Genomic DNA, 23,063 nt, shown 5'->3' on the forward strand with positions numbered 1-23,063 from the left:
ATACCATCTCACACCAGTTAGAATGGCCATCATTAAAAAGTCAGGAAACAACAGGTGCTGGAGAGGATGTGGAGAAACAGGAACACTTTTACACTGCTGGTGGGACTGTAAACTAGTTCAACCATTGTGGAAGTCAGTGTGGCGATTCCTCAGGGATCTAGAACTAGAAATACCATTTGACCCAGCCATCCCATTACTGGGTATATACCCAAAGGACTATAAATCATGCTGCTATAAAGACACATGCACACGTATGTTTATTGTGGCACTATTCACAATAGCAAAGAGTTGGAACCAACCCAAATGTCCAACAATGATAGACTGGATTAAGAAAATGTGGCACATATACACCATGGAATACTATGCAGCCATAAAAAATGATGAGTTCATGTCCTTAGTAGGGACATGGATGAAACTGGAAATCATCATTTTCAGTAAACTATCGCAAGGACAAAAAACCAAAACACCGCATGTTCTCACTCATAGGTGGGAATTGAACAATGAGAACTCATGGTCACAGGAAGGGGAACATCACACTCCGGGGACTGTTGTGGGGTGGGGGGAGGGGGGAGGGATAGCATTAGGAGATACACCTAATGCTAAATGACGAGTTACTGGGTGCAGCACACCAACATGGCACATGGACACATATGTAACAAACCTGCACATTGTGCACATGTACCCTAAAACTTAAAGTACAATAAAAAAAAAAGAAACTATCTTTTCGTCTCTAAATTGTACAGATTATTACACTGTTGAATTCAGTGAGCTGGTATTTTATTTAGGAGTTTTGTATACACATTCAAATGCAAGACTGGTTTGTGTCTTCTGTTTTTCTTTATCATAAGATTTTAATATGGCTTATGATACTCTGATAGCATGCTTTAGACTACCATTTTAGCAATAATTATATAGTTTATAAAGTAGAGGAATTAGTGTGATATTGTGCAATGATTTGCCTGCAGAATCATGTGAAATTAACAAGAAGCAGTAAAGTGAAATTCTTTTTTTAAAACTTTTATTTTAGGCTCAGGGGTATCTTTGCAGGTTTGCTATATAGGTAAATTGTGTGTCACCAGCATTTGGTGCAGAGATTATTTCATCACACAGATAATAAGCATGGTACCTGATAGGTAGTTTTTCTATCCTTACCCTCCACCCACCCTCCACTCTCAGGTAAGACCCAGTGTCTGTTGTTTCCTTCCTTGTGTCCATGTATACTCAATGTTTAGCTCCCATTTATGAGCGAGAACATGTGATATTTGACTTTCTGTTCCTGTGTTAGTTCACTTAGGACAGTAACCTCCAGCTCCACCCATGTTCCTGCAAAGGACATGTTTTTGTTCTTTTTTATGGTTGTGTAGTATTCCATGGTGTATATGTACCACATTTTATTGACGTAGTCTGTCATTGATTGGCATTTAAGTTGATTCCATGCCTTTACTATTGTGAATAGTGCTGCAATGAGCATACAAGTGCAGGTGTCTTTATGGTAGAATAGTTTTTATTCCTTTGGGTATATACCCAGTAATTGGATTGCTGGTTCCAATGGTAGCCCTGTTTCAAGTTCTTTGAGAATCACCAAACCGCTTTCCCCAATGGCTGAACTAATTTACATTCCCACCAGCAGTGTATAAGTGTTCTCTTTTCTCCAATATCTTGCCAATCTCTGTTATTTTTGACTTTTTAATAATAGCTGATTTGACTGGTGTGAGATGGCAACTCACTGTGGCTTTGATTTGCATTTCTCTAATGATTAGTGATGCTGAGCATTTTTTTATGTTTGTGGGCTATGTGTATGTCTTCTTTTGAAAAGTATCCGTTCATGATCTTTGTCCACTTTTTAATGGGGCTGTTTTTAACTTGTTTATTTGTCTAAATTCCTTATGGATTCTGGGTATTAGACCTTTTTGGATGCCCAGTTTACAAATATTTTCTCCTATTCTGTAGTTGTCTATTTACTCTGTTAATAGCTTCTTTTGCTGTCCAGAAGCACTTTAGTTGAATTAGATCCCATTTGTCAATTTTTGGTTTTCTTTCCATTGCCTTTTGTGTCTTCATTATTAAATATTTGCCAGGTCCTATGTCCAGGATGGTATTTCATAGGTTATCTTCCAGAGTTTTTCTACTTTAGGTTTTACGTTTAGGTTTTTAATCCATCTTGAGTTGTTTTTTGTGTATGGTAAAAGGAAGAGGTTCAATTTCAATCTTCTGCATATAGCTAGCCAGTTATCCCAGCACCATTTATTGAATAGGGATTCTTTTCCCCACTGCTTTTTTTTGTCAATTTTGTCAAAGATCATATGGGTGTAGGTGTGTGGCATTATTTCTTGGCTCTCTACTCTGTTCCACTGGTCTATGTGTCTGTTTTTGTACCAGTACCATGCTGTTTTGGTTATTGTAGCCCTGCAATATAGTTTGAAGTTGGGTAATGTGATGTCTCCAGCTTTGCTCTTTTTGCTTAGGATTTACTTGGCCATTCATGCTCTCCTGTGTTCCATATGAATTTTAAAATGTTTTTATTCTAATTCTGTGAAGAATGTCATTGGTAGTTTGATAGAAATAGCATTGAATCTGTACATTGCTTTGGGTAGTATGGCCATTTTAACAAAGCTGAGTCTTTCTATTCATGAGCATGGAATGTTTTTCCATTTGTTTGTGTCATCTCTAATTTATTTGAGCAGTGTTTTGTAATTGTTGTTGTAGATGTTGTTTACCTCCCTGGTTAGGGATGATCCTAGGTATTTTATTCTTGTTATGGTAATCATGAATGGGATTGCACTCTCAATATGGCTCTTAGCTTGAATGTTGCTGGTATGTAGAAATGCTACTGATTTTTGTACTTTAATTTTGTATACTGAAACTTAGCTAAAGTTGTTTATCAGATCAATGAGGTTTCAGGCACAGACTATGGGGTTTTCTAGGTATAGAATCATATTATCTGAAAACAGGGATAGTTTGACATTTTCTCTTCCTATTTGGATGCCTTCATTTATTTCTTTTGTCTGATTGCTCTGGCTAGGACTTCTAGTACTATGTTGAATAGGAGTGGTGAGAGGGAGTATCTTTGTCTTGTTCCGGTTTTCAAAGGAATTGCTTCCAACTTTTGCCCGTTCAGTATGATGTTTGCTGTGAGTTTTTCATAGATGGCTCTTATTTTGAAGTATATTCCTTCAGTGCCTAGTTTGTTGAGGGTTTTTAATATGAAGAGATGTTAAATTTTATAGAAAGCATTTTCTGCATCTGTTGAGATGGTTGTGTGGTTTTTGTTTTTAGTTCTGTTTATGTAATGAATCACTTTTATTAATTTGCATATGTTGAACCAACCTTGCATAACAGAGATAAAATCTACTTGATCAGGGTGGATTAGCTTTTTGATGTGCTGCTGGATTTGGTTTGCTAATTTTTTGCTGAGGATTTTTACATCTATTTTCATCAAGGATAATGGCCAGAAGTTTTCTTTTTTGTATGTCTCTGCCAAGTTTTGGTATCAGGTTGATGCTGGGCTCATAGAATGAGTTTGAGGAGTCCCTTCTCCTCATTTTTTTGGATTAGGAGTGGTAGCATCTCTTCTCTACACATTTGGTGGAATTAGGCTATGAATTCATTTCATACTAGGTTTTTTCTGTGATAGACTTTTTATTACTGATTCAATTTTGGAGCCCATTATTGGTCTGTTCAGGAATTCAATTTTTTACTGGTCAATCTGGTGAGGTTGTATGTTTTTAGGAATTTATCTGTTTCTTCTGAGTTTTCTAGCTTGTTTGCATGGAGGTGTTCATAGTAGTTTTCTGAAGAGTTTTTATATTGTTGTGTGGTCAGTGGTAATGTCTCTTTTGCCATTTCTGATTGCATTTATTTCAATCTTCTCTCTTTTTTTCTTTACCAGTCTAGCTAGTAGTCTATCTTATTTATTTCAAAGAACCAACTACTGAACTCATTGCTCTTTTTAATGGTTTTTCATGTCTCAGTTTCCTCAGTGTAGCTCTAATTTTGGTTATTTCTTGTCTTCTACTAGTTTGGGGGTTGGTTTGCTCTTGTTTCTCTAGTTCCTCTAGGTGTGATGTTAGGTTGTTAACTTGAGTCTTTTTAATGTTTTGATGTGGGTGTTTAGTGATGTATACATCCGTCTTAACACTGCTTAGCTGCGTCCTAGAGATTCTTGTATGTTTTACCTTAGTTCTCATTAGTTTCAAAAAGTTTCTTGATTTCTGCCTTAATTTCATTGTTTACCCAAAGGTTATTCAAGAGCAGGTTGTATAATTTTCATATAATTGTATGGTTTTGAGTGATTTTCTTAGTATTGATTTCTATTTTTATTGTGCTGTGGTCTGAGAGTGTGGTTGATATGAATTTGAGTTTTGTTAATCTTTTGAAGTTTGTTTTATGCCTAATTGTGGGGTTGATATTAGAGTATGTGCCATGTGATGATGAGAAGAATGTATATTCTGTTGTTTTTGTGTAGAGAGTTCTGTAGATGTTTATTAGGTTCATTTAGCCAAATGTTGAGTTCAGATCCCAAATACCTTTGCTAGTTTTCTGCCTTGATATTCTGTCTTATACTGTTAGTGGGGTGTTGTAGGCTCCCACTATTGTTGTGTGGTTATCTAAGTCTCTTTGTAGGCCTCTAAGAACTTGTTTTATGAATGTAGGTTCTCCTGCATTGGGTGCATATATATTTAGGATAGTTAGATCTTCTTGTCGAATTGCACCCTTTAACATTATGTAATGTCTTTCTTTTTGATGTGTGTGAATTTGATCTGTCATCATGTTGTTAGCTGGCTATAATGCAGACTTGTTTGTGATTGCTTTATAATGTCAATGGTTTATGTACTTAACTGTGTTCTTATAATGACTAGTAACAGTCTTTGGTTTCCATATTTAGTGCTTCCTTCAAGAGTGTCTGTCAGGCAGGTCTGATGGTCATGGATTTCTTTAACATTTGCTTTTCTGAAAAGGATCTTATTTCTCCTTTGCTTATGAAGTTTAGTTTGGCTGGATATAAAATTCTTGGTTGCAATTTCTTTTCTTTAAGAATGCTGAAAATAGGCACTGAATCTTTTCTTGGTTTTTGAGTTTTTTTAAAATCTTTTGCAGAAAGGTTTGCTCTTAGCCTGATGGTGTTCCCTTTTTAGGTGACCTGTGCCTTCTCTCTAGCTGACTTTAACATTTTTTTTCTTTCCTTTTGACCTTGGACAATCTGATGACTATGGTCATCTTGTAGTATCTCACAAGGATTCTCTGAATTTTCTGAATTTGAATGTAGGTCTTTGTAGTGAGGTCGGGGAAATTTTCATGGACGATTTGCATAATCCCCTATCTCCCAGAGGCTTTGTTCATTCTTCTTTAATCTTTTTTCTTTATTCTTGTCTGACTGAGTTATTTCAGAGAAGTGGTCTTCAAGATCTGAGATTCTTTCCTTAGCTTGATCATTTCTATTGTTAACTTGTGATTTTACTTTGGATTGTTTTTATATCTTTTGATGCTCTTGAGGTATTGCTTGTCGTATGAGATGGGTTCAATCAACTGGATTTACTTCTGGAAGGTTTTAGGGGGCCAAATCTCAGCTCAGCACTCCTGGGTTGCATGTTCTAACACTGGGGGGCTGGTTTCAGGCCTTTGTTCTCTGGCTCCTCCAGGTTAGGAACCTGCTGTGCTGGAGGAGATGAGGTATTCCTGGACTATTGGCCACAGCACTTTGATGTGTGGTGCCAACCAAAGCTCTTTGTCAGGGAGGTGGCAGTGCATTCTGTGCTCGTTCACAATAGCCAGCAGCAGAGGCAGCATAGCTAGGTGCACAAGAGTTGGCTGAGGCAGGGTATCAGAGGGAGCGGGACTGTGTTGTTCCTATACATGCTCACACAGGTGGCAGTGGCAGCAGTGGGGGCGGCATGGCAGGTGTGGGGCTGTCGGCCTCCACGTGTGCGCTTGTAGTGGTGGTGATCACAGTGTGGGGTGGAGGGGCAGGGTAGTTCGAAATTCTTTTTTTTTTTTCTTTTTTGAGACAGAGTCTCGCTGTCGCCCAGGCTGGAGTGCAGTGGCACGATCTCGGCTCACTGCAGGCTCTGCCCCCCGGGGTTCACGCCATTCTCCTGCCTCAGCCTCCCAAGTAGCTAGGACTACAGGCACCTGCCACCTCGCCCAGCTAATTTTTTGTATTTTTAGTAGAGACGGGGTTTCACCATGTTAGCCAGGATGGTCTCAATCTCCTGACCTCGTGATCTGCCCACCTCGGCCTCCCAAAGGGCTGGGATTACAGGCGTGAGCCACCGCGCCCGGCCTTAGAAATTCTTAAGTATATAAAAATAAATATAGCCCTGATTAAGGTCTTTACCATGCATTCATTCTTCATATGCATAAGGCAGTAGTAGGAGTTTATTTTAAAGTCGTACTTTTAACTGAAACTCTAAATTACAATTCAGAAAGTGCATTGCTGTAAGATAGTATTTTTTAGATATTGGAAAAATATTTAGGATGAAAGAATTTTACTTTTCTAAAACAAACAAACAAACGCTATACTTCTTATGTTTTGAAGACATCAATGTTTTCTTATTTCATTACTGTAGATGTTTGCTGTGTTGGTACAAGATTTATCAGAAATATCTATTACTTTATTCTGAAAACTAATAGACCATTTTTGAGCAGTTTTTTTGTTTATAAAAAGAATTAGAAAGTAGACTTCCCACATATTCCCTCACCCTCTACCCCCTGCCTAGTTTTCACTATTATTAACATCTTGTATTAGTGCACCACATTTGTATTATCTTATTTTTAATAACCTTGAATGCAATTATTTAGTAATCCTCTGCTGTGACTTGTTACTATTTTTTTTCCTGAAAACTTCTTGCAATTTTATACTGGATGATAAATTTGGAAAAACAATAGTGGGAATTTATATTTTAAAATGAAAATAAGTTCATGATTGGTTGACAAACTAGTAACATGATTACAGAAAATAAGCATTTCTATTTCTAAAAATTAATGGATTTTTTAACACTTAAAGAAAATAGAATGTTGAATGTATAATGTAAACCATTCTTTTAAGTTATATTTAAATATTGCCCTGAACAGGTGAAAAGGAATCACTCAATGTAATAAATACTGGTAAATATAAAATAAACACCTAACATCTATTTAAAAACTTTTAACATCTGTTATTTGTTTATTTACATAGACAGGGTTTTGCTCTATTGCCCAGGTTGGAGTGCAGTGGTGCAATCATGGCTCACTGCTGCTGTGAACTCCTAGGTTCAAGCAATCCTCCCATCTCAGCCTCCCTTGTAGCTGGGACTGCAGGTCCATACCACCATGCCTGCCTAATTTTTAAATCTTTTCTAGTTACAAGATCTTGTTTTGTTGCCCAAGCTTGTTTCAAAATCCTGGGCTCAAGCAATTCTCCCGCTTTGGCTTTCCAAAGTGCTGAGATTACAGATGTGAGCCACCATGCACAGCCTTACACAATTTAATGAGAGCTAGAGGTTTTTATACTCATAAATGTGAGTAATTGTCTGATGTTTGACTTACGTCTTCAAATATTAAAAAAAAACTTAACCTTTTCCCATTAAAAACTACAGATTATAGTTGCTTTGCTCTGTAGTTTTTAACCCTTTTTCCATTTAAAATAAAAGGTGCAGTTCGCTACCAACGGTCATTTAATTTTACACAAACACCCTCTTTGAGGCTGAAGCAAATCTGACTGACTTTCAATATGAAAATAAAATATAAAAACTGTTCTTGGAGTTATTTCTAAACACAACTAACTTCAGAATAACCTATTTCAGAAAAATCAGATTCATCAGTTGAATCTTCGGCCAACAACTGTTCGGGAACGATGTTAACATCACATGTAAGAATGCTACGTTTTTTCACATCACACACTGGGGCCTGATGTGGGGTGGGGGGAGGGTGTAGGGATAGCATTAGGAGATATACCTAATATTAAATGACAAGTTAATGGGTGCAGCACACCAACATGGCACATGTATACATATGTAACTAACCTGCACGTTGTGCACATGTACCCTAAAACTTAAAGTACAGTAAAAAGAAAGAATGATAGGTTTTTTAGAATTTGACATTTTCAGCAATCGAGAATTACTGTATTTTTAAATGGAAATACCATTATTAAAATCAGAATCCTATAAATAGAAAATGTCTTTTGTTTCCAAGGTAGATATACTAGGGCAATGAGAGAGTAATAGTAAAAGCAACATACTGTGTGGCAAAGTATCTCAGGGTAAGCGCTGCAGCCGCAACTGTCACCAGCAAGTATTCTGGGGGTGAATGAGGAAAGGGTTAACTTTTCAAAACAATTAATTGTTATGTTTATTAGACTATTCAGCTGATAAAGGCTTTATAAGTTTTTTCTTTTAAATATTTGAAAAATATTTCATTTTGACATTTTGAGTTTTATTATTTCTTTATATTTTGAGCTATCATTGCCATGTAAAGAATACTAATTTGAGAAGGCCTATGTTATGGTTCTCCCAGGTAACTGGAGATTTAAATTATAAACAACCACTTAAGGGAAGGTGGAAACAGAGCTACATTGTCTGATAAGTGTGTGTGTGTGTGTGTGTGTGCATGAGTAGTGTTTGGTGTGAGAGAGATGTTGTGAAAGGAAGGCTTCCAAACTTCCCTGTACATCGTATGTACCCATCCAACATTACTTATCCTCCAGACATATTTCTTCTTGCCCACTTCTAAAAGATATTCAAAATAGTAACAAGGGGGTAAATCAAAAGTAAAGGTAAAATAAATAAGAATTGATATGCTAATATTGAGATAACATAATGCTGGAATGGTTTGATTTCAAGTAGTCAATGACTTAACTGAGCAGGTTTTAGAATCCTTATGATCTTTGAATAGCCATGCTGTTAGACTTCTCAAACATTATGAGAATCACTTTTCAAATGGAGGAAGTAAGAATACCCAACAATCTGCTCCCCCATAAAAGCAAGAAAACAAGTGACAAAGAATGTTAAAATTACCTTTTTCAGAATTCTGTAAATTAAGTAAATACTTGTTACTACAATTTGAGGAAAGTTAAATTTCCTTTCCACTAATAAAAAAAGGCACATTATCTGAATTGCAGTAAGAACAGTGAGCTGCAAGGGTTCCCCATCCCTGTGCCCCTTACCGTAGTAGCTCCACACTAACCTTGAAAATCAACAGCCTCACAACTACCGTATCTGTGAAAGACAGTGGCCTAGCAGCTACATAAGGGGATGAGAGGTTTCAAACTCCCCAAGAATTCTATCTTCAGAGAATGTTTACTATTTGCCCTGTCTGAAAAGCTTCCTCCTTGGGGCTTGCCTTTTTTTTTTTTTTTTTTTTTTTAAAGGAGTCTCGCTCTGTTGCCCAGGCTGGAGAATAGTGGCGCGACCTTGGCTCACTGCAACCTCTGCCTCTCTGCCTCTCGGGTTCAGGGGATTCTCCTGCTTCAGCCTCCTGAGTAGCTGGGATTACAGGCATGTGCCACCACGCCCGGCTAGTTTTTGTATTTTTAGTAGAGAAGGGGTTTCACCGTGTTGGTCAGGCTGGTCTCGAACTGCTGACCTCATGATCCACCTGCCTCGGCCTGCCAAAGTGCTGGGATTACAGGCGAGGCTTGTCTTTATTTGATATTATTTAGAGTTCTGTGTGTACAGCTGTATCCCCAGCACATTTGTATGAAAAATTAGTGGCAGTTGTTTCACGTCACAGCTACCTGAGGAAGCAATAACAGTTGGGGCTAGCAATCAGCTGCTTAAAAAAAGAAAAAAAAAAAAAAAAAAAAAAAGAAAATGGGAGAATAAAATAAAGGGCTTTGTAAAGTGCCTACATATTTCTGGAAATCCATAAGGCCACAAAGATGTAGAAGGCTGTACATATACCAGGAATGATATGAGAAGGGGGTAATCTTTCACCCCCACTGATTTAGAGGCTCTGTACTAGCAGGAATTGAAGGCTAAAGTAGAGTTGTAATCCTCCTGGCAGGAGTTAAAAATGTGTTATTGAACACACGAAGAATGCCTGGTCAAGGTTGGGAGACTTACTGGATCAAGAGATTTAGAAAAATCTTTGTCCAATAATTAGCCGACCACTAAGCCAACCAAACAGAGACTTCAGTGGCCATACATAACAGAATACATAATTTTCAGATTTAGTCCAAAATAATGATTAAGCAAACAAACATCAGCAATAGTTTCTTGCTGGGGGGGCACTAGTTGTAGGAATATTCAATTACATTTACAGAATTGCCACATTATTTTGTTTAAAATATCTAGTTCTTAAGAAAAGTTACAAAATGTGCAAAGTAACAGACAGGTATGACCAATACAGGGAAAAAAGTAATCAATAGAACCTGTTCCTGAGGAAGCCCAAATATTGGACTTTAGAAAGTTGTCAAATCACCTATTATATGTATATATATAAAGAACTAAAGAAAATAAAGTATAAATAATTAAAGAAAAGTATGACAATTATATATCAAAAGAGAAAATATGAATAAGGAGATAGAAATAGTAAAAGAGAATCAAATGGAAATTCTGAAGTGGGAAAGTATAGTACCTAAAATTAAAAATTTAATAGAAGTGCTCTAGAACAGATTTGATTTGGCAAAACAAAGAATTAGTGAATTTGAAGATAGGTCAACAGAGAAAATTCAGTATAAAACACAAAGTAAAAAATGAGGAAGGTGACCAGAGACTCTGAGACATTAGGACACAATCATACTAATATGTACATAACAGAAATTTAAAAGCAGAGGAAAGTGGGAAAAGGACAAAAATAATATTTAAATAGATAAAAACCAACAAATTCTCAAACTGATTAAAAGTTTTAATAAATACATCCAAAAAGTTCAAAAAACTCCAAGTAGGATAAACTCAAAGAGATTCACACCTAAACATATCATAATCAAACTGTCAAAACTAAAGATAAAGAGAATTCTTGAATACTACAAGAGAAAGATGATTTGTTACTTGATGATACTATAATAAGATCAGCATTAGGTTTCTCAGCAGAATCCACGACAGCCAGAAGGCAGTGTAATGATCTATTTAAAGTGGTGAAAGAAAAAAGATTGTGAACCAGGAATTCTGTATCCAGTAAAACTATCCTTCATTAAGTAAAGAAGAAATCAAAACATTCCCAGATAAACAAAAACTAAGAATATTTGTCATTAGAAGACCTTTTCTACAAAAGTACCAAGGAGTCCTTTGAGTTCAAATGAAAGGACACTAGATACTTACTTGAATGTATACAAAGAAATGAAAAACATCAGCAAAGGTCGCTAGATAGATAAATATGAAAGAAAGTATAGATATACTTTGTAACTCTATTCTTTTTTCTGTATGACTTAAGGAACGACTTCATAAAGCAATAATTTAAAAATCATGTTCTTTAGATATTCTGAGTTCCTGGCGTCTACACATGAAATTTAATATTAGTTTGTCAGTTTCTACAGAAAACCCAACTGGGGTTTTTGTAGGAATTGCTTTGGATCTACAGATCAATTTGAGGTATATTCCCATCTTAAGAATATTAAATCTTTTGGTCTATGAGGTATCTTTCCATTTATTTGGGCCTTCTTTAATTTCTCTCAGCAATATTTTGTAATTTTCAGAGTAACAGTTTTGCATTTCTTTTGTTAAATTTATTCCTAAGAGTAATATCCTCTTTATGCTATTTTAAGTGGAACTGTGGTTTTAATTTCCTTTTCTATTGTTCACTGCTACAACTGATTCAGAATACAGGAATACTTTTAATCACTGTTTAGGTAACTTGGATAACAACTTTGGTTTTAGGAAAGAGAAAAAATAGATTCATTCAACTTTTTATAGTTACCATGACTAATACTGCTAAAATTAGAAATGTTTTTGCCAAACCACAATTTTGGAAGAGGAGATCTGAGATAGATAACTATGTAAATGTTTCAGTACTGGAATACGTTTTTTATGAGGGTTGATAAGATCTTGCCAGATGATTCCATGGGTTTGCAGACAAAGAAACTGGTAGAAATTCAATTCAGATTCTTGGAAAATGCAGTTGCTCTTTGACAGAACTCAATGAGAATTTTGAAGTAAACTATGAGAACTCTGATACCATTTGGTAGAAGGTAGTTCCATGAATTTTGGTTTTAAAACTTTGCTATCATCAGAATAAAACATTTTGAATTCATTAAATAAATTGAATAAACTGTATATACTTTCAGCTTCCCATATAAGCCAAATAACAGCAGCTGTCTATTGAAATTAACTTTTATGCAGAAATAAAATATATATTTGGTTTTGCTTGTGCAACTTACTAAAGTTGTTTACAGGAAGTTAGTGTTATTTTGCACAAAAAATTAGAAAAGGAGGATCAGACTTTTTTTCAACATTGTCTCTATGGTTTGTGTAGATAAAATTACCAAAGCATAAAAATTAAATGTATGCACATTTTGTATGTATATGTTCATGTGTCTGTCACCTGCTTCTGAAAAGGTCCCAAATATCTAATAAATTAGAAATCATTGTTATATAAAATGTTTTAAATAATTCAATTTAGGCTTCAAGAACAAGTGTGTACTTTCATTTTAGAATTATTGATTTGTATTTTTTCTTTTTCATTCTATACTCAGTTGCTTACTCAAAATCTATATTTAATTATTTAATAAAGTTGCAAACTTAACATTTCCAATATTGTCTCCTGATTTTCTCCTACTAAAGATGTTTCTCCCACAGTTTCCCTCATCTCAATTATTGACAACCCTTTGCCTCTAGTTGCTCAGGAGAAAAGCCCTAGTCATTCTTGAATCTGCTTTCTCATGCCCCACGTTCAATCTACCTGAACACTGTGTTACTTTCTTTACATTGACTATCTCATTTAGTGCTAACAAACCTATGCAGTAGGTATTATTTCTATATTTAAATAAATAAACATTAATAAAAGACAATAGTAATCATAGCATTTACTATGTACCAGGTACTCTTCAAGACATCTTACTTATAATAGCCCAAATTATCCTACTAGTAACTCTATATGGTTGTTACAATTATCATATCCATTTTACATGTGGAAAACCCAAGGAATACAAGACTAAGTATCTTGTCCAAATTCTCATAATTAGTAAGTGTAGGAGCCAAGTTTCAAACCCAAACATAGCACACTAAAATACATCAAGCACTTGCAACTCTAAAGAGGAAGTTTTAGGAAAAGTTCCTAAATGAAATGCTTCGTAATTAACAGATACTAAATGTATAGGATTTTATTTTCGTTTCCTTACCAATATCCAGCACACATTTATAGTTTTCCATACATGCCAAATATTAATGCAAAAAGATGACTCCAGTGTGTTTATTGCCCAGAGGAGGATCATAATCACATAGGAGAAGAGAGAAGAAATTAAAAAATGAATAAATGAATGAAGTTGTTGTCATTACAATATGAAATATATGAGTATTTTGCATATATTATAAGATGGAATGCTAAATGTATTGCAGCAATCACTTGTGATACACAAATAAGTGAGTAAAATAGAAATAAAGTATTCAGGCTGGGCAGGGTGACTCATATCTGTAATCCCAGCACTTTGGGAGGCTGAGGCAACCAGATTGCTTTGAGCTCAGGAGTTTGAGACCAGCTTGGGCAACATAACAAAACCCCATCTCTACAAAAAATATAAAAATTAGCCTGGCGTTGGTAGCTCTAAGTAAGCCTTTAGAAACATTTAATTTTCTTTTCCACTAAGAAACACAAGTACTGCATCTACAAGGTATCTATGATAGGAATTGAAATTAAATGAAAAGTCTGAAAGATGTGTTTTGAACTAAACAAAATACAACTTTAGATTTTGGGGGTATATGAATACATTGCATTTTTCTTACAGAGCATTTGGCAGATAAAATCCAGTTTGTAAACTGCATAATTGTAATGTTGTTATATAAGATGTTAAATATATTAATTGCAACAGAGTAACCAAAATTCTTTCTCTTTTTTACAGAAACAGGTCACTTACAGAGAAAAGGTAACAATTGATAGATAAAGATATTTTGAAACATGGGTCTTAAATATTTACAGAGTTTAGAAAAGAATTATTTTTAATTCTCAACTACATAATGTTTAAGGCTTCTCAGATTATTTAAGTTATTGATATTTACCTCTGTTTCCGACTATCAAACATACAGTAGAGAAAATAAGAGAAATTGTTCAAAAACTGTATTCTCTATAAGGAAGTTCATTCTAGTAGCAAGTACATCTTGCTGCTTGAATACTTTCTTTTGAATGAACTCTTGATGATGTAAAAGAACAATATTTATCCTTAAAGATGTAAAAGAAAAGTCCAGTAGAATAAAGTACATGTGTTTTCTATGTAAATTGCAAAGATGAAAAACATTTTACTTCATGGCATTAAAGTCACAGGTCAAAGTCAAGAGTTTATTGCCAATTTAGAGGAAAATTTCTTTTCAATGATACGTGGCATGACCTTCAACTTCTACTAGTTGTAGAATGGTTAAGGTCATCTCTTCGTACATTCAGAAAATCCAAATGATGTACATGACAAATGGTAGAGTCTATCGTAACTGATTTCTGGGGCAAACACAGTAAAATATTGCACAGTGGGATGAAAGGTTATTGACCTTGTGATATTATGTCTGGCACTAATCATTATTTCCCAATTGAGCTATTTGAAAGGATAGTTAATATTTTGTTTGTTATTTTTTCTGATCATTTATAAGAATTGGAAAGGCTCTGCCCCTCCCTGCACCCCACTAAATGTAATACAGCTATTTCCATTGGGATTTTGTCAACTAAGGACAAGTTTTAATGAACAAAAGAGTGTTTTAATTTACTTTCTTTCAATGCAGTTTTTCTTTTTTGCTTCAGTTTTAGTCAGAATTTTTTTTAGCCTCACATAATGTGAAAAAATACGAACCTTCATGAAGAGTTAAAATTTCAGATTAATACTTTACCATCCAGAAAGAAAAATAAATATTGAGTATTCGCTCTTTATATACTAAAACTATCCTGGTATTTTTTTTAAGAAAGCCTCAATAAACACTGATTTAGACATGCTTCATCTATCTCGTCTCTAAAATGTGCTCTGTTTCTGGGTTCTGTAGTCCTGCCAGTGGGATTTTTTTCTCTTTCCATAAGTTGACATGTTCTCACCTATTGTCCTTTCTCATACTCTCCAGAAGTCCAGTTGCCAATTAACAACTGCTACCCAGAGATTTTCTCATAGCACATTGGACTAAGGCTATTGTCCTTTTTCACTATATGACTCATTCATTATAGGACTTTGGCGTCTTTCTGTATTTTGAAACCTTAATACATCTAAGCACCACATATGCATTCGTCTGCTGTTCTTTTTGTGTAAACCATGGTCTAAATTTCTCTGCACTAAAAATGCATTAGAGATCATCATTTGAATTTGCTTTAGGCAACTGAGATATGACAAGAAAGAAGCACTACATAAACCAATTTGCCAAATTGTTAAACCTATGAGGGGCAGGCAATGTGTATCCCACGCATTATTCTCCAAGTCTTCTTGACATGACCTAAAGCAGTAAACTTGAGCACCCAGAGTATCTGCGTAACCTAGGAAAATGGGCTCACTCTGGCCCACTATTCGTGGGAATGCAGATAGAAAGAATCCTAGAAGCTGTAGTTGCAAAATAAAATTCTTCTACATCTTTCATTATGCAAGGTTTGTCTTAAGTTACTCTATTATTATTACTTTTGTTGTTATTATGTCTATTTTCAGGTTTGTTACTTTGCCTATACTATTACTCCACTAATATTTCTATTATTCTAGAATCAACCTTGCTATGCCCCTAACTTTGAAGCAACAAAGGAAAGTTTTCTATTTTAAAAATAGAGATGACTCTATAATAGGCTGTAAAATGGCCCAAATGTGAGACCAAATATCATGAAGAACTTTCCAGGTAACTTTGGCTTAAGAGCTGTAAGAAGTTGCACATCATCACTAGCCAGTGAAAGTAAAGCACAGAATATTTATGATAATATGATAAAAACCAGGCTAAAATCCTTTCTTAGGAAAGCTCACAAGAAAGGAACTCAAAATGTCTGGCTCCTTTTTTAGGAAAAGTGTTCCAAGAACAGAAGTGTCCCAGGCCAGGAAACAACCTATACCCATCACTTTTTTAAAGATACATCCTAGTCTGCCTTCTTTCCTTTACAGCATTGTTTACCCATGTAGGATATTTTGAGAAGCATCCATCTCTCTAAAATGCTTTTTTCCTAATAAGTTAATTAACCTATTGAAATAATTATTTTAAATGGTAAACTAGGACATTGATGATACTGAGGCAGTTTTCTTGTAGCAGGGATGACTGGGTTGTCATTGTTTTGGGAAAATAAGAGCAATTCCATTGTTCTTAAGAACAGTTAATTTAGTATATAATAAAAAAGGCATATTAAAAAACTAAAAAGCTAAAAATGGTATGTTCTTCAAAATTTGGTCTATAACTAACCTTGTTCACTTCTTCACCATGAAACAAACAAAAATTTCCCTTCTCCTCATATATAAACATCCTTATAAAAAAGTGCAGTTTCTATTCTGCATTTTTCTGAATCTGTCTCAAGGAAGGTGAGTTTCAAATGAGTACCTTAACAGAGGAAACACTCGGATTTCCTCGTCTATGTGGTATTACTTGTATTTTATGAATGCCTTACAAACAATCAGTTCTTTCTTTTTTGGAGCCAGGCATCTATGAGACAGATCAATTACTGAATTTAGAAGCACTACAGTTACTTGTAGAGCTCCTGCATTACTCGGGGTTATCCAGAAAAATAGAACCAAGAGTATGTATATATATGTATATCTACATATCTATATATATATATGTTCTTGTACATGCACATATATACAAAAGAGTGTGTGTGTATATATATAGAGAGAGAGAAAGAGAGAGAGGAGATTTATTATGGGAATTGTCTCATGAGATTATGGAGACCAAGAACTCCAAAATTAATTTGGGACAAATAATTGCAAACCAAAGCTTGAGGTTACATGTCTGATTGAGAACTGTGATGGTTAATTTTATGTATGTGTCTACTTGAGTAGGCTATGGGATGTCCAGATAGCTGGTAAAATATTATTTCTGGGTGTGTCTGTGAGGATATTTCCTGAAAAGATGATAATTTGAATAGGAAGACTAAGTAAAGAAGATCATATTCACTGGTGGAAGTGCACATTATCCAATCTGTTGTGGGCCTAAATAGAACAAAACGGAAGAAGAAGGGTGACTTTTCTCTGTCTCTATTTCAGCTGAGACTGGGACATCCATCTTCTCTTGCCCTCAGACATTGACATTCCTGATTCTTCAGCCTCTGGACCCAACCATAGACCCTCCTCCACTATACCTATTCTCAGGTCTTTGGATCAGGAGTAACACCATCAGCTTCCCTTGTTCTCAGGATTTTGGACTTGGACTAAATTACAACCACCAGCTTTCCTAGTTCTCCAGATTGCAGACTGTGGGAGTTCTTGGTCTCCATAATCTCATGAGCCAATTCCCATAATAAATCTCCTCTCTGTCTTCTCCCCCCTCTCTCTATATATACACACTGTTGTGTATATATGTATGTATATATATATATATATACACACACAGACACACACACACTTTGTTCTGTTTTTCTGGATAACACCGAATAATACAGGAACTCTACTAGTGACTGTAGTGTTTTTAAATTCAGATGGTATCTTAAATTATAGATAGAAAAGCTGAGATCCAAAATCTTAAGTTATTACTCTCAGGTCATAAAATAAGTATGTCACAAAGCTGAAAATAAAACCTGAAATACTGATTCTTGGATTGGCACTCTAGCCTCCAGTATATCACACTGCTTTTCCAACCTCACTTGACCAAATTCTCCCTTAGTTAGACAGTCTTACAGAAACCTATTGTTTTATATATTAAAATGAGGAAATAATTTTTTAGTTTTGTGTATACAAATAATATAGTAATTATTTTTATCTCCATTTCTAAGGTATTTAACCTGAGTCTTTATGGAATTTCCCAGGCCACATCTCACATCAAATTCTCGACTATGAATTTCTAAGGAACTATAGACTTTTATACTACAAGTAACAAACCTATGTTCAAAGACAGAAATAATTTTTGCAAATTAATAAGGAAAGAAAATGTCAGAATCTGGGCATAGTTCATGTGTTGCATGGTGCCAATCTCATGGACTCTCTACTCCTGGTTTGGTCTGTTCTTACAAGAAAAGTGTCAAAACCTTGGTCAAGTGCAATGCACAGGAGTTGCATCCACAACAGCAGTTAGTCAGAAAGAAAAGGTATTATCCAAGGATGCTACAATATAGTGTCTTTCCACCTGAATTAATCATTTTCAGAAAATAAGACTAAAAGTACTGTTAAGAAGCAACAAGGGCAAAAGGGAGATTTACTGCTGATCGAAATGGACTAGTAATTCTTTGTTCATCCTCATAAAAATCATGCAGTGCAGCAGGGGGGAGAAATTAAAGAAGCATTTAGAAGGCCAGTGGCAATGGTATATCATTGTAAAGACAAAAGAATGAGAGCATATTAGGTGAACCATAGCACCAAAGAAAGAGAAGTAGGTGCCTGCTGTCCTCCTTTGATCTTACCTTATTCATCACAGCAAACTTGTCTGTGTAATATAGGAAGTTTCTCCTTATAGGAAAAGAAAAATATTTTGAAACAGACATATAAAATCTTCTTGTGCAATTCTTTATGTATATGTAAAGATATATTTCTGCCAGAATTGGAAGATGAGTCATATTTGTGTATTTGCCAAAATGTAAAAATTTTGTTGACAACAGAGTTGACAACAGAGATACATCCTTAGATTACTTTTGTGGTAATTCTTGACAAAATTTTCTATAGAGATTTAAATTTCTATAGATATTTTAACTTTTCTGATGTGCTTTCATGCCTTTTTCTCCATTCATTTATTTGTTTACAGATATTTGTGAAATGGCCGCTGTGGCTGGACTCTGTCCTAGATGCCGGTGATGCATTGGTGAATAAGACAAACCTTGCTCTGACTGTTGGAAGCTTATATTTTCATGGTGGAAAGACAAATAATGAACAACTAAATAAACGAGATGTTTTTAGAGAGTGACAGAAGAACTAAAATCAGGTTGGTAAGAGTGTAAGTTCCTATTAGGAGCTAATGGAAAGTGGTCTGAGCGGATCATTGTGATGAGGGGACTCTAAAGTGAGAAGGAGCTAGCCGGGGGAAGATTGTCATTAATTTCTTTAAAGCACTCTGAGAGGTATTTTGACCCTGTGCTAATGCACCTATTTTACGAAATAGGAACATGAGACACAGAGAGAATAGCTGACTCCCCTAGTGAGCACAGTGCATTAATAGCATAGCCAAAGCTAAACCCAGGCCTCCTCATTTTTCTATAACCATGTTTAAAATATGAGAAATACATGGCAGATGAAGATGTATAGTATTATGGATTGGTAAAATAAATGCAAAATAAAATGTTCATTATTCTGGAGTGATGTATATTTTTCTCACTCAGTGTTATTGGATTTGTTTTCTGTGTTTTTTGTTTGCTTTAGTGCAGCTTATGTCTGTTTGTGTATTATAAACCAGTGCTTTAGAGTACTCATTTCCTTAAAAAACTGTTAGTAAACTTAAATTAGCAATTATGTATGTTTAAAAGTACATTTTTACCAATAAAGAGAAGGATTTCGAATAGTTTTATATTAGCAGGATTCAAGAGTGAAATATATATACTTTTCTTCCCAGACCCTTGTGCCCATTTTCTAAACTTGTGTATTTTAGGAATTCCCCCATTGAAGATAAAACTGCCAGACACTCAGTCTCCCAGCATCCCTTCTGGCTTGTCTGGGACAATTGGTTGCATCACCCCATATTCTGAATTAGGAACTAACAAACAAATGAGCAAGGGTGAGAATCCATTTTCAGGGTAGATGGTGGCCTAGCATTAACATCATTCACATTTCAGGGGCATCAGAGAAGGCAAGGTCAGTGCCATGCAGAGTGCCCAGAGCCGGCCACAGCGGCACTGCAGGGACAGCATCTGGTACTCATGGGCCAGGAGTCTTCTCTGAGGTTTGGATTTTGGGGTATGACTTTGCTGCTGCTCTTGCTCTTGCCTAGCTGTTTTTGGTTTGTCTATTTCTGAGATGCTTATCAGACTGTGAACATGTCAGTGTAATATCAGTAAATGTCTTCTCTGGTTAAATAGGTCAGAAGTGCTTTCTGTTGCTTGTAACATTCAAATCATGTCTAGATACAGCTTCTCTGAATAAAATTATATGTGTGTATATATATATCTATATATGTATAACAGATATTACCTTTATTAGAAATCTCAGATTGGAGCTAGGTCAGAAGACAAGTATATGAAATTTAAAATACCTCCACAGGAAAATTCTGCCCCTCTGGAATTTTAAATTCATTGAGTCCTAAGGCAGAAATCAGTGGTGGGGGAGGTGGGGGTTGGGGTGAAGTGAAATAAACATTTGGATGAATTTTGTCTTTTATGGGTACAAGATTCTGAGCATTCTGGAAATACATTTTGCAAACACAACTGAGGGAGCCTGAGAATCATGGGAGATGCCACATATATAAACAAAGCCAATCTGTTACAAATTAAACATCTATAAAAATATATAGATAATACACTTTTCAAAAAAAGTTTTAAAATATTTATAGTATATGTTTTGTGAAAATTATATTGAACAAAATGACAGCGAATTTCTTTAACCAATCTTTTTCTACTAGTTTTAGTCTCTACATTCACGAAGTCTCATATTTGGAGGAAACAATAAAGCCCCTCAATAAACTAAAAGTAAACAAACAAACAAACATAACCACCCTATCTCTAAAAGAAAGGGAGGAAATAAAAAGCCTACTAGCCATATCCTGAATGGTGAAATGCCCCAAATTTGCAAACATATTACATAAGTGAAATATTAGTGCCGAAGTGTGAAATGGCTTGCCTTTCTTTAATAATTTTCTACTTAGGAAGAGTGGGTGATTTTTGAGGTGAAAAATAAAGATTTTATTTTTCAAAAGCATATAAACCATAAACTCAAATTAAATTAGCAAAATATGTACTTGCCATTTTTATAGGATGGCATCAGATACAATTTTTGACTTGCTCTATCTGCATGCTATGACTATAACACCAGTTGGCATAGGATTTTACTTCAAGAAGCTAACAGATAATTAACCATCTGAACACCCTCGTGAGTGGCTCTCTTACTTGTATTGGAGAAATTATGTGTGCAGATGACATTGCAACATTGTCATTTCTACCTCATTACTATTTCTTGTTTACTTATTTATATTTCCAGTCCTGGGTGATAATGATTTGTCATTCAATATAGTAACCATCATCCTTTAAGATCCCAATATAAAGCACAAGTATAAACTCAGCCTTATTTTAAAACGTAACACACAATTATGCTGCTATCAAAGAGTTTAGTGAAATGTTCTTGTGATGCATTCCAAATATAAACATTCCATTGTTTCAGCAGAATTGAGGTTCATATAAAAACAGAGGGCACTTGACAGACAGGTATCAAAGTTTAGGCATAATTAATATTCTTCTCTGACCCACAGGTCAAGAAATAGGCTTACATCAACACTGACTAATTTAGATTAACAGAGGTTTATCGAGTAAGCCGCAGGGGATCCATTGGAATGCCATAAATAACTGAATAGTGTTATATAGAATCAAGAGGATATCGATTGAGTTGCTGTCCTGGGAACACTGGGGTGGCTTCTAATTTTCTTCAGCACTGCTCTATAATAGGACTGCCCTGCATGTGTTTCCAGATGGTGGTTTTTCCTGAGTGCCAAAGTTAAGTCAATGCCACTAGGGAAAGTGGGAGAGGGCTAAGGAAACTGTCCTACTATCCACATTTAGGGAATTCTCACTGAAGGAATGATTTCATCTCTCAGCATCTCTTAGTGACTTAATATTCAAAAATTTTAACTGATGTTGTTTCATTTGCTACAAGGTAGAAATTCCAGCAATGTAAATTAGTTGTTATTAATAAGTCCTAGATTTCATTGTTAAAAAGTTAAATTTAGTGATTCTACAGGGAATACATTTAAAGGAACAAAGTAAAAGTGAGAAGAAGTAATAAAACATAAAATTCAGTTTTTTAGCTCATGTCTTTCAAAAGCTTTATAGACCTAATTCCAAACACTTTGCAATTGTTCTTGTGTACCTCTTGTCCCCCCTTCCAAGTTTCTCACACTCCTCATTGGCTCAAAATCTGTTATTTTCCAAGTCCCATCCAAATCATCTCTAATCCTAGTTTTGGAAGACTATTTTCATCTTCCTTCTGACCTCCCTCCCCTTCTGTCTCTTGTGATTTTATTATGTCAACTTCACCTATAAATAGGCTTTGACTCCCGTCCACATCAAGCCCCTGTGGTTCATTCCTTCTCTGCTGGCTCTCCATTTCACCTTTTTAAAAGTCTAGGAATTAGCTTGACTGAGAAAACTTCTCCATAGAAGGTAGAGAAAGGTGGAGGAAAGTTAACTGAGAAGACAATTAAGACTGGTGTGAAATGATAGTAGAAGTTGGGAAAAGGAGGCTGAGATAAGCAATGGGTAAAAATATATACATATTTTTACTGGATTTCCTCAAAAATGTATGTTGTGCTGCCATGAAAGGGAAGGAAGTTTTGATTTTCTTTGGTTGTTTAAATATCTGTCACTTACCATCTTGTGTATAGTTTTGCTGCTCTAATTTCAGTATTGATTTTATAAATCCCAACTTTCATTTTTTTTTTCATAGCACAACAAAAGAAGTTCCCTGAACTTTGAACAGTAAAGTCAAATTATGTGGAAACCAAATGTCTATAGGTCTTTATAATCCTAAATTATGTGTTACTCAAGAAATGGCATAATTAATGCAACCTAGGTAATTGTACAACATGTGCATGCCTTAAGAGACCTGGATTCTCTAGTACTATGATCTCCATGTAAATGCCTAAGTTTTATGTTGCTACTTACATTCAGATTTATAGAAGCATCCTGAGAAAAATCTAAGTGAAGGCTGTATCATATTAATTTCCTCT

At 35.2% G+C, this 23,063-nt stretch overlaps 2 long non-coding RNA genes across 2 annotated transcripts in view; both read left to right on the forward strand.

Annotated features, from left to right (window-relative positions):
• Positions 1 to 7,846, forward strand: part of LOC129457786 (uncharacterized) — a 59,277-nt gene extending 51,431 nt beyond the window's left edge. Inside the window, exon 3 of the long non-coding RNA XR_008649371.2 lies at positions 7,782 to 7,846. This is a non-coding gene — a long non-coding RNA (uncharacterized lncRNA). The remainder of the gene's footprint in view (positions 1 to 7,781) is intronic.
• An 11,102-nt stretch (positions 7,847 to 18,948) lies between these two features.
• The window catches only part of LOC129493431 (uncharacterized), a 36,304-nt gene continuing 32,189 nt past the window's right edge, over positions 18,949 to 23,063 (forward strand). The window contains exons 1-2 of the long non-coding RNA XR_008661130.2: positions 18,949 to 19,121; positions 19,966 to 20,086. This is a non-coding gene — a long non-coding RNA (uncharacterized lncRNA). The remainder of the gene's footprint in view (positions 19,122 to 19,965; positions 20,087 to 23,063) is intronic.

Source organism: Symphalangus syndactylus, chromosome 11 (assembly GCF_028878055.3).
Source record: "Symphalangus syndactylus isolate Jambi chromosome 11, NHGRI_mSymSyn1-v2.1_pri, whole genome shotgun sequence".
NCBI classification, from domain to species: Eukaryota; Metazoa; Chordata; class Mammalia; order Primates; family Hylobatidae; genus Symphalangus; species Symphalangus syndactylus.